General features: G+C 35.7%; 1 protein-coding gene across 8 annotated transcripts in view; it reads right to left on the minus strand.

Annotated features, from left to right (window-relative positions):
* PRKCZ (protein kinase C zeta) overlaps positions 1–12,926 on the minus strand; it is a 71,424-nt gene that overhangs the window by 42,239 nt on the left and 16,259 nt on the right. Inside the window, exon 1 of one of the 8 annotated variants that reach the window (XM_075773245.1) lies at positions 9,669–9,919. The exons of 6 other annotated variants lie outside the window; for them this stretch is intronic. The gene's annotated coding sequence lies outside the window, so the exon portion shown is untranslated. Of the gene's footprint in view, positions 1–9,668; positions 9,920–12,926 lie in introns of those variants that run through there. One more of the 8 variants, XM_075773246.1, reaches the window with a different exon arrangement.

Raw genomic sequence — 12,926 nt, forward strand, 5'->3', positions numbered from 1 at the left:
CTGCTAACAGGGATAAGTCTTTATTGGGGAACACATTTATATTCTAATTGCAATGAACGTACTGAACATTATCTACTTCCAAGATTGGAAAATTGGAGGAAAAAAGACTGTTTTTCCAGTTAAGATTACAAGGGAAATAAAAATACTCAAACTGAATGCCTGAAACAAAATTAACCAGCTGCCTCTAAATAAAAAGCTGTGTGAAACAACTGACTGTTGCTGTTGTGCAATTCTTCCCTCTGTTGTCAAGCTGTGCAACTACATCACTAACAGTAACGCACAATGAACCTTGTAAATATATTTAATTTTTTTTCCAAAGATATTCTGTATGGTTAGGTTTTTTCATATTTTAAAAAAAAATGTAGAAAAAACTTTTAAGGAAAAAATTAAAACACACACCAAAAAATTAGTTGTGGATATAAATGGATGAGCAACTTGTCTATTGTTCAGTATTCATTCCAAATTAACTTGTCCACAGAAGATACTCCCCCAATTCAAAATGACCTCCTCAGAACTTCGCAGAAAGGATGTGAACCTTGCCTTTGAAAGTGTCACATGGTAACACAGGGAGGAAATAGAAGGCAGCACAATCAAATGACAACGTACTTTCCTAGCACTGGAGAAAAACAATTTAAGAGATGGGCCCAACCTGCCCCCAAGCCCAAAATATTATTTTTCCATCTGAAATTTTAGAAATGTTTCTATATTCCAGAATATGCAAGAGAATTCATCAGTTGTCTGAAAAGTGTGGTTTACATCAATGAATGGCAGTAAAATGGCCACAGAAAAATTATTTCCTCAGCATTTGGATTTATAAATGCAATTCCAAAGTCTGCTTTTATGTGATCAAACTGTAATGAAATCTTCTACTATACTACGCACAGAGATAATTTGCTATTGCTGCAAATCACTTCTCAGAGATTAATGCAACTTGTTTACAGGCCAATTACATTCCCTGCCAGCTGGACAGTATAAGAATGCCCAGTTTTTATTTTGTTCTTTTAATGTTTTGCTGAGCAGACAAGTGAACATTCTTTCAAAACCAACTCCCGAATTACAAGTAGGAAATTGATATTGGTATTTCAGATAGACTCTGAATTAGATAAAAAGATAACATATAAAAATAATTACATATTAAGATAGAACAAATTTTGGGAAATAAAATTCTAAAGAACTTTGATAGTATGTTGTTTCATGTATCTGCCACTTAATATGTCCCAAAGAGTTAAACTGAAACACTAAAACTGCTTTCTGAAGCATATAACAGACATACATTGTATGGTATGTTAATTGGCCCTTCTTTCTATTATTAACAAGCTGCTATGTAAAATTGCTATACCTTTTCAGAAGTTAGAAAAGGAAGAGCATCCTTAACAATATGGAGGTATTAAGTGCTTTCACCTCTTGCCATTATTAAAATGGTCAGAAGATAGCATTTTCTGTTTTATTTAATTTAATTTAGAACTGATCAGCAGCTCAGGAACCAACATTAAAATTAACTACAAAGTCAGATCAACCTCTATGAAAAAAAAAAACCATCAAGCACAATTAAGACAATAATGACAAAGGAAGTGCACTACATACAGCATCAGCAGAGAAGGAACAAGGAAATAAAACTGTATCTCACAGAACAGTAATATTTGCCCAGCCTGTATTGCAAGACAGCTAGCACACTGAATATGCTATTCCCCACTGATTTAGAAGGGGCTCAACTGACTCCCACTTCAGGACTGCTAGGCGGAAAACTTATCCTCCATACACCACTGATTTCTCATGCGTGACCTCTTCATCGCTCATGTTCACATCCTCTTGCTAAAATGGCTCCGTGCCATTGCAAGGTGCTAAGTCGCATTTACGAAGGCAACACCATCCAGTAAAAACAGAGTAACATCTCATTTTGAAAAAGTCTCTGCTGCACCAGTGCTGTATGCCCCTCCCCTTTAGATCAATCACACTTGTCAATGCCTTACGCTCTTTCTTGGTCTCTAAGTTAAAAAGCTCATATGAAGGGCAATTAGAAAATCTGGATTGCATTGTCATTAAAAAATACTGATTGCATTCAAAAAAATGAGAACATTAAGAAACAAAGAGATCTAAAAAACTATTTTTAAAAATACTGGCTTTCACTTTCAAGCAAAAATTAGTACTTTATAGTCACAGAAATACAAGAAATAAAACATTTAGACAATACGGAAGTTGTCCTTAGAAGTTCCCTTTACTTGTCATCAGAGGGACCCATCAATTCAAAAAATATCGTGGATGAGGCCTCACAGACAGACCTCACAGAGACACCCAGCAAGGTAGTTAGTTTAGCTATCAAACAAACAGGAGACATCCAAGGATTTGACTTAATATCTCTTGAGCAAAAGAAAATAATCAACTGATACTTTAAAAGAGATATCTAAACATTTAGGAGCAAACACAATTTACAGAATTATTTCTTGAAAATTGTAATGGAAATGTAACCCTCAACAATCATGGCAAACAAATGCATGAGAACTCGGCATGTTTCTGGCAAACAAAAAAATAAATTAAAGACTTAAAAAAGATCTCATAATAAGACATAGCAAACCCCACATTTTTAATCATTCCAGATTGCCTTAGTATCAAGTATAAGAACAGTAATTGCTTTGGTTAGGCTGCTGAGTGCAGTAAGTCCCACGGCTAACTAAGTGGCCGTCTGTCTGGCTTGCATACAAGTTGGGTGATGCACAGGAAGAGACAATCATAACCTCAACCTAATGCAAAACGGAGCATCACCTTTGGCAAAAAGAGACTGCACAATTTAACATATCTACATCACATTCAGCAATTTGTTTCTTTGCACTAAAGACTGCTGCAGATGTAAAAGTTGAAGAGTTGAATATCCTTGCAGTGCTGCCAAGTTGGATAAATCTGGGATTAAACTAGGATAAGAGTAGGATTCTCCCAATCACCTGGTAGAGAAATTGTAGCAAGCCTGTGTGATCCACTTCCATACGGAATTCTAGAACACCAACTGTGAGGTCAATCACAGAATCTGAATTCTCTTTTTACTGTTAAAAATATGACTCAGTGACTAACAGCCCAGAGTTTACTCATATATTATCTAGTCAAAGCAAAAATGTTTGTCAATTAAGTGAAAACAAATTTGGTATTCACACGTCAAGACAGTTGTTTGCTGAAAAGTGTTGACACTTCATTACTTCACAAGGCTTATTCGTATTGAAGAAATAACTCTGAACTCAAACACATTTTTCTGTGCAAGGGTCATGGCTTTTCTGTACAGATTCTAATTTTGCAATCCAGGATGAGAATTTAATGATTTTATGTAAAATTTATCAGATGTACTTAAAAATAACATAGCAAAGTAGCCAAAGTGTTGCTCAAGAAATCCTCACTAAATTCAGTTCCTGGATGCTCCTCTAGAAGTGAAGATGTCCTGATCATGAGGATCTCTATGTCAGTGATCACAATCTATTGCACATGCTTCTCAGCATCTCTTACTTCTATATATACACGTTTTGCAAGGCTGTCCTGAACACAGGATAAAATGACGCTGTATTTGTTCCTCTAATTTGAAAGAGCATGTTATGAAAAGGGATGGAAGACAACTGGTGATGGATCCATACTTTTGAAGGTGATTAACATTTTTGTTTAGCAAAGAAAAAAGTCCAATTTTTCCCTTCTCTAACTTGGCCTTCTATGCAATTTTAAACTTTACGCCCTTTCACGATGCGTAGATGGCTCCTCTGTTTACAGAGCTGCAGTGGTTACATGCGCTACAAAACCAAGCTTGCATTGTATTGTTAATAAAAGTCCAAAAGGCTTCTTTTGATGGCTACATCATACACTCTCCCAAAATAAAAATTACTGTCATTAAAGGATTTACTACAATGAAAATGGAATTTAATGTTCTATTAACATGTATTAAGATCTGCATTAAAATATTTTTAATCAAGCTGACAGTACTGAACCAGTATTTAAATGATTTCTTTAATTTACCTTAGTACTGAAGTAGATCAAAATGAAGTTCTGAATATTTAAGCCATCTGTAGCAGAAGAACTTCAGCACAAGATGAAGCATTTCTTTAGTACTGAACTCCATTTATGTAACAGGGACCTCTGAGCAGTATTCTACTTACCTGAACTAATAAACTGGCACCTTTATTTAAATATATTTTTATCCAGACATTGCTCATTTTTCATGTTTACAAATTTTCTAGATTCAACTAAACCTCTATCATTTGTATTTAGCAAGCACTTAATGCAACAAAGCCCAGATTACTGAAGCAGAACACATTCATCTTTTCTAGTCTACATCTGCATCCACTTTGCAGGCCATTGTGGCTTTTTTTTTTTTTTAAATAAACTTCTATGTCTTAGTACATACGTGACGCAGTACTTTCTCTTATAAATAAAAGCCTGGTAACAGAAAGCCTCTGTCTTCTATACAATCTGTAATTACTGAAGGTGGCAAAGAAGTGAGAAGCAACCAATGAAGTTTCCTGCAGGTATTTGGTTCTACTTTATGAGTAGCCTGCATGACTTAAGACTTGCTGGGAAATTTTAATCTAGACTTGACACCACACACTTTCTAGAAAAAGTTAATCCTTTGAGTACACGTGGTTTCTATCTATGGTAGTTGAAAGGGGGTGAGAATTCCAGTTCTTTTTGCAACTGTGCTAGACAGCAATCAGAAGGAACTGAATCCAGTTTGTTGAAGTGTGATCAATTAAAACTTGGTCAGATCAAATTTTCACTTAGTCTCATTTTTTATTTTAAATTGCAAGTTATAACATGTCTATCGAAAAGGTCGGAGGAAAAAACAAAAAAGCTAACTACTGGCAAATCTCCTAGAAAACACTTAGAAGACTTCATTTTAAGTGCCCCGCTTGAACTGTAGGAAATTGTTAACTGATTTCACTTAATCTGTGCCTTACATGATTTTACATTAATTGTTTCTTTCTAAGCTGAAGTCCTAGTCTTGTTCTCCCTGCACTGAAACCTTTCCACAGATTCGGCTGTGGCCCATCTCATACACCTGATTTTCCCCTTATTTCATAGTTACCTCTAAAATTTTATTTGTATTTCGAAGTGCTGTTGAACACAAAGATGATGATCACAGAACTACAAAAAGTTCCCAGAATCCATGCTTAGAATGAAATTGAAATTAAAATTAGCCAACAGCCCCCACCCCCCAACTTAAGCAATGCATTTACCATGGGCTGTTCATGCCTACTTCCCAGGAAAAGCATAGAGTTCCTATTTTTTAGATTATTACCATTTGTATTAAATTGATGTTATTTCTTAAAAGGTTTTTCCAGTGCATATCGAATTACCTGATTTGCTCTCAAGGGACAGGCATCAACACCTATTTGATCACATCATCACTGAAAATGCAAAACTGTTCAAAAAACTCACCAGCTATTCAAAATAGATTTAACACTTCTTTCAAATTCATAAAGCTTTCATTAAGGTGGCCTTCACAATGCCCTTGAAACCATTACTTGGTTCTTACAGTCTCAGTGTGAGGACACATTTTCTGAGTCAGGCTGTTTTCCTTCACAGCACGGTTACTTTACTTCAACTTATGATCCGCTCTAAACTAGTCCCATTTCCCTTCCCAGAGTTTGCATTATTCCAGTATTAGCAGAATGACAGAAACTCAGTTTAGCTATTACTTCATAAAGGTGTACCTTATCTTTCCTCAGAAATTAGACTCAAGCATGTATCTCTGAATTCTTTCCAATTTAATTAGTCGTATCACACCCAGAAAAGTACCCAATACCTCAGGCCAACAAAGGACAGACACTATTACCTTGCAGCAGGACTAACTCTCCAGATCTATCGCTTTCCAGTCTGACAGTTTTGACACATCTGTACCTCACAGAACCTTACGCTGCTTCATATTAGGAGGAAAGCAAGCTGAAATGAAGTGCACACGTCGATTCTTATTACGAGTGGTGCTCAGTTTTTATCATTCAATAAATAAAACCAATCAGAGAAATTCTCCCATTTGTACTTTTACTCCTTCTAAGCTTTCTCATATAATATACGGATATAGCATTTATACATTTCAGAAGTATAACATAAGAATATGTATCACTAAATTTATTACCATTATTTAGTGACAGTAACTAAATAAAAAATTCTGAATAGTTTCAGGCTTTACTCATCATACCTGTTATATTCTGGATCAAATGATGATACACCAATTCTAACAGCAAGTTGAGTTAGTCTTCTGGCTTAGTTAATTCTTTTATGATGCAGAGAATTATTGTTTCCCAAGAAAGCGACTTTCCATCCCAGAGTTTCTCATCCTTATGGGAAAACACCTGCATGTGATACTGTCTTACATATCTGTCCTTTCATCTGGTCTGTTAATGAAAAGCTATAGTGTTTAACACATTAGAGAAAATACACTTAAATCTTTCGAATTAATGATTGTATTTGTCTTTCAGCCTTTGGAAGGGGGCTTTTCAACTCACCCCACAGAAGAAAGGAAGATAATTATACCAGATCTGCAAAGTTTACATATTGCTTCCCACCTGAAACCCTTTTGATTTTTACTGTGCTTTTCATTATCTGTGTATCAGATTTGCTGTGTAAAATCATTTTATGATAGCTATTCCTTCTAACAAGTTTAAAGTAACATTGAGATAGCTTGTAGTGCTATCGTTAAAAAACAATGATTGCACCTCAAAATTAATGCATCCATTTTATCACTGCCTGCCAGAGGTTTTCGTTTCTTTGCAATCCTTACGGGTAAGAATAGCTTTTATGAGTGGACAATCTAAAGAACAGGTAGTCCTGTACCAGTCACAGGGCATCTGTACCTGTTCTACTGAAGAATGCAGTAAATAACCTAAATTATTGGAAGAATCGTATAATAGCATTACTATTATAATAATGAGCATGTTATTGTGGAAGTAATGAGGACCATTCTAAAATCTTGAAGTTTTGCCTTCAAATAGTTTCTGATTTCCTTTTAAATATTTCCCCAGCTAGTAATTCAAAGACAAGCACTTACAGATGCACAAGAATTAGTAATAGAACTTCAGAAATACAAGTGAGATGCTTTCTAGTCAGTACTGAGAATCTCAGCTTCTCATTTTTCCACTACCCAAGTCACTACCTTCTCCTTGTGGTTTAAGGACAGAACTGCACAGCCTGTGCAACACTTAACTCTTGCAATGACAGCGATGATTAGGGCTCTCACATGCCTCTTCTGAAAGCCACCCTTTCAGCATGCCTGATGTTAGCTGATTTTTGCTTTTTTTACTTCAGATTTATTTACCATCTGGATTTGTACTGACAGCAAGTCTTCAGTGGCTGGCCAACTGCTATCTCTACTTAGCCTTACAAGGCTTCACTCCTGAAGTGCTCTCCATTTCAAATTAGCAGCACCTGAAGTCTCCTATCACAAAATCTGCTTTCTCACACAGCAACTCCAAAATCCAAGAGATAAATGTTTAAGAGCCCATTTATCTGCCCTGGAGGTCTCCATTGCTATCTCTGTGGCTCAGTTAAACGTTAAAAAACATAATTTGCATAGAGCAACTCATTTTAAACTATTACATAGAATCCCAAGTATAATAATATATAATTAACCTCGACCACATCATTTAAGGGGTTACACATTAAATAGCTCTTTCAAGCTACTGAAACAGACAGGCCTAACAGTTTAACAGGCTCACAGATGTCCACTAATTCTAACAACACAAAAAGCTTCATCACCTTCTCACCAATTTAGTTACCTCAAATGCCTGAATATCAAAAGTGGATTTACCAACTTATGAGAAGTATACAGATTGGAAGTATGAGAGGTAATACAGGCAGATGGAGCTAGACATTGCATTCAAGATAAGTTTTCCAAAACCAGGTGACATCTTTCCTGCACAATTATACTACATTCTGAGCAATAGCTAAGAGGGAGGAATAAATAAATAAAAAAGAACACAGGCTTTTTGTTATGACACCTTAAAAACTAGCTCAAGAATTCCTTATTCCACAGTATTTTTAGTTTATAGTTTATGAATTGGTATACAAACATTAGCTAAAAAACCCTAGCTCTTTAGTCTGCATTGTATGTTTCATAGCTAAGAAAAATGTTGAAATTATTGTAGAATTAAAAACATTAAATGATTCTAAGCAGAATAGGCTTTTAACTATAATTCTGTTTTCAGTAACTTACGCTGTCTCATAATCTGTATGTACATTTTTCAAATATGCCACGTATGAAAAAATTGTGGTACACAGTTAAGACGACAGAGGAAGAGATTTCAGGTATTCTTCAGAAACTATGACACAGCTATTTTCAATTCCTAAGCAACAATATATCTTACATTAAAAATAGTACCATTTCCCCCTCAGTCAGTTCAATTACTAAAAACCAGGAGAGGGTTACTAGCAGTTTCAAAATTGCCTAATTATCCAGTGCAATCCAATCTACGTCTTCAGAGTAGTCTCTATGGTCAGAATAGTTCCTTTCTTCATTGGGGGATGAAATTGGTTCACGTGCTCTGAATAACCTAATCACTGCTGCCAATACAGTAACAAATGAAGGGAAAAACCTGCCTTATGAGCTAGAAAAATATTTACAGGCCACACTACTGTAGCAAGAAGCCTTTTAGAGCTATTTTGTAGTATCAGGCAGAACATAAAGCAAAATCAAATATCTACACCTAAAATAAAATAGCTCACAACAATAATGAGGTTAGTAAGATACCTTTACTCAATCCTATGATGAAATTTTCAAGAAAGACGGCTTGGGGAAAAATGAAGTCCAAACACCTAATGCTAAAATACTGAGCAGATAAACAAAGAGCGTAAGAGACATCCACAACACAGTGTAATCATTACTAAAAAAAGGCAGCAAAATCAGCCAGAAATATCAGATAATAAAAACATTAGTCTACTGTCATACTAATGCCATAAGTAATTATACATTAAAAATACATTCTATTTCATGAAATTATTTAAAGGTTTCCTGGTCTGCATTCTTACATTTGATGAAGCCAACAGCAAAACAACCCTAAAATTTGTTAGCACTAGCTACCCAAATCCAAGATGAATTTTAACATTAAATACACACATCTATTTGTTCAGATGTAAAAATGCAGTAGTGTACTAGCAGCGTTTATACTGACAATATTAGAAACTAAGTAAACCTTAATTCAAAACAAGTATTTCACAATTAAAAAACATGCAAAGAAAATCCACTAAACACAATTCTACAAAAAGGCCTCAGAAAATGATGCTTCTATATCGTTAACCTTTACATCAGCAATCTTGCAATAAACAGGCCCTGAACACATACCATCAGGGTTTTTTGGATACATTTCTTTCATTAATCTCCCTTATTAGCAGCAGCATCACTCACTCTTCTGTTCTTTTCCTCCTAAAATACATTCCCCAAGAGTCCTTTCAATGCAATTTTATCAGCATTTCTGAGAGGTCTCTCAGCCACATCCCTACGCACAAGAGGCAGCAGGAATCTCTGCATTTGTAACAATCTATGGCTGCAAAGGAGGGTGGTAGGCAAAGCAACTGTATCGTAACCAAAATGCTGAGTTCTATTATCTACTGCACCACACGTACACACGTACTGCATCAATGGCCTCAATTCATAACAGCAATCACAATGATGATACATAAAATCTATAGAAAAAGCATGCATTACTCACTGGGTTTTATTCTTTAGCTTCTTCAGCATGTAATTCTTTACGCTTTACAATGTAGGAGGTATGAAATGAAACATTTTCCCTTTATTCCACTGATGCCGCTGTTTGAATACCATTAGATACCAAGGACAATAGGCAGGATCAGCTCGAACATTAAGAGCAAATATTTAATGGAAGACTGGTTACCCCCGTCTCTCCCTTTCACATCTCTGCCTCATGTATCCAGGCACGGGTGGTACTGGCTCCCTTGAGAGGCTGTAGCTAGCAGCTGAGGCACAAACTAAAACATGGCATGGATGTCAAGGAGCTGATGTCACAAAAACAAGTATTTCTCTGATAAAACCGGCAATTCCATTAGGGAAGTCCTACAAATCGATAGAAATTGTTCAGCTGAACATGCTTTGTTATACAATGCACTGCAGCACCAAGAGTGATAAATCAGATCAAGATCTGTCCGTGTAAATAAGCGGAGACTATAATAACTGTTATAAAACTGCCAATCAGATACGATGCTTTGTATCAGAGTATCAGGAAGGCTATCACCTATAAGCACAGAATACACACCTAAACATTTCAGAAACAGCCTTGTTTAATATCAATTTCAAAAGAACAGCTAATCTGCTAAAAAGTAAAAATCTTTTTAAATACGAAAGACTGGTCTAAAAGTCTGCCATCTTTATCAGGAAACATTGTGATAAAGTATCCAAGGCTCCAGTCCAGCAGATGCTAGAAACACCTATGAGAGGTCACATTCAGTATCTGGAAAGAGATGCAAGATGTTTTAGAAATCCTGCCACCTCACCCACAGAGCAGTGCTGCCATTCCTGTCTGTGGGGATAGGTCAACTGTCTTGCTGAAGGTAAAAGGAGCTGGGAAATTATTTACAACAGCAGCCGTACATTTATAGTGGCAGCTAGGTCTGGCACAAAAAAAATAAATTCAGGAGCAAAAGGAATACAGAGACAATACAAGTTCAGATGCTGGAGACTGCAAATTCTATCCTGCAGACAGCATCGCATCAGTGTAAGAAGATAGGTTCTTCAACCACAAAAAGAACTTTTCTTAAGGAATGCAAATAGAATTATTAGTCACATGGTTTATTCCATTAATAGATTAGCTTAATTTATTTCAAGCTTTGCTGGCTGGTACAATCTCAAAACCACATCAATTTCACAAAGGTCCAGGATAGCTAGCAACTATATTATTAGATTTCAACATAATGCAAAACATTCAGTATGTATTTCTGCACTCTTCTTCCAAAGCTTTATTGTTCTGAAGGAACTGGAAAGAAAAAACCTACAATTCTACAGAAATTCACCACAAAATATTTGCAATTCAGAAGATCACATACTATCAGAAATAGTCACTCTATGACCTAATATAAACAAGTCTGAGCAACATATCACAAATTAAAATATTTAGCAATTCAATAGTTTCGTTTACAAATTCCATTTCAAACTGTGTGCAGTTCTGTAACAAACTAGAAGTCCACACTTAGAGACTACTAATATAAGTAGAAGCCCATTTTGGGCAGAATGACTACTTAACTGTTTATTTGTGTCTGAAAATAACTTGAGGCAAACTCATAAGCTCCTATATGGCGTAAACACGATGCTCTAGAACAGTGTATATTCTCATTTTTTAAAGATTTCCTATGAACATAACTACAGTGATAAAGGCGCATAAAATATAAAAAGAATTTGAAACATACTGAATATTTTCTGAACAAAGGACAATATTTTAGTTCTATCAAAATAAAGTCCTTTAAATAAAATTGTATCACCACTATCAATAACATTTCCAAACAGTCTAAGCCTAATAAAGACATTTGTTGTATGCTATTAGCTAACAAGCAATAATGCTGAATGCATTAGTTTATGCTAAGTTAGCACCAATACAATTTAATAGGTCTGTTCTAAAACAATTTGAAAATAGTTACAACTAGGCCACAATACCAGGTTTCCATGCAGGCCCCACAGACGCAAAGAGACAATATGCACTGAATTAATTCATTGAATTATGAGAAACCTGACCACAAATCTCTTACTGAGCACCTCCTACTAAACAGGCTTTTTAAACAACTGAAGTATGATTCAACATGACCTGTAAAATCATGTAGGGAGAAATACCCTACAGACAGAATAACCAGGCCATCTGAGCCACACTCATCTATGTGCTTCTGTAGTTCATCTCATGACTTGAGATAACTAAACCTTCTAACAAATTAACACAAAAAACTTTTGTACTAAAATATCTACACTTTTAATGAGATCATTAAATTGCAGTGAACTTTATCAGGCCACATTATTTGCACAGATACTCCTTTAAGCAACAGCCTTTTCTCTCCTCCAGTTAGCTTACTTTTCTTGACAGCATTCCACATTACTTTGTTTTCACAAATAAGGGCAAATAATTCTATTTGGGACTAGCACCAGGTTAGGTTGGTACAACACAAGTATTTCTTCCTTCCCTCTTTAAACTGCTACAGGAATGGAAGCAGAGCTAGAGTCAGTTCTTATATAAGAAAGCAGAGTGGCATGGGTGCCCATACGAGATCACACTCTACAATTTTCATCCAACAAGTCAGAAGCGAGTGAGAAAAAGAAAACAAAATAGGTTTCAGCATGTTGTGAAATAGCCTCCATCACTGTAGTGATGCCAGACTTGGTTATTACAGTCTTAGTTGCAGAATTAAGGGGGGAGGCACCCCAAAGATAGAAATTTAAATAAAATCAACCATTCTGTCTTCATTGAGACACAGCTATTTCACAGAACAAAGTCTGAAGACTTATGATGGAGTATTAACACTTATACCTTTGGCATCAAAATCTGCCCTGGTAGAACATTACAAGCATTCTGAAGCTAGCTAATCCCCAAATCCATCACCTTCTCTTTTACTGTAATTCTCACAAAAGTCAAAGGCACACAAGACATTGAACTACCCAAACATCCCAAAACATTATTACAAAAAAAAGATTTGGGAAAAGTAACAAGGCACAGGGAAAAACAAAACTTTCACTGTTGCTGACAATATTTTCTGTACATACAGAGGTTCAATTAATTTTTGCCTGCCAACGCAAACCTGACACCTTTCCACACAAGAGATTCAGTTCAGGACATAACACACTCTATAACTCAGGTCCCAGAATAAAGCAGTGTTCCTTGTACACAGTTCACATCAAGAACATATTTAAACCTACAGAACTAAGACCACTCTTTCCAGAATGATCATGAAACTTGAGGATGAAAATATTTTCCCAG

This window comes from Balearica regulorum, chromosome 21 (genome assembly GCF_011004875.1).
Source record: "Balearica regulorum gibbericeps isolate bBalReg1 chromosome 21, bBalReg1.pri, whole genome shotgun sequence".
Classification (NCBI taxonomy): domain Eukaryota; kingdom Metazoa; phylum Chordata; class Aves; order Gruiformes; family Gruidae; genus Balearica; species Balearica regulorum.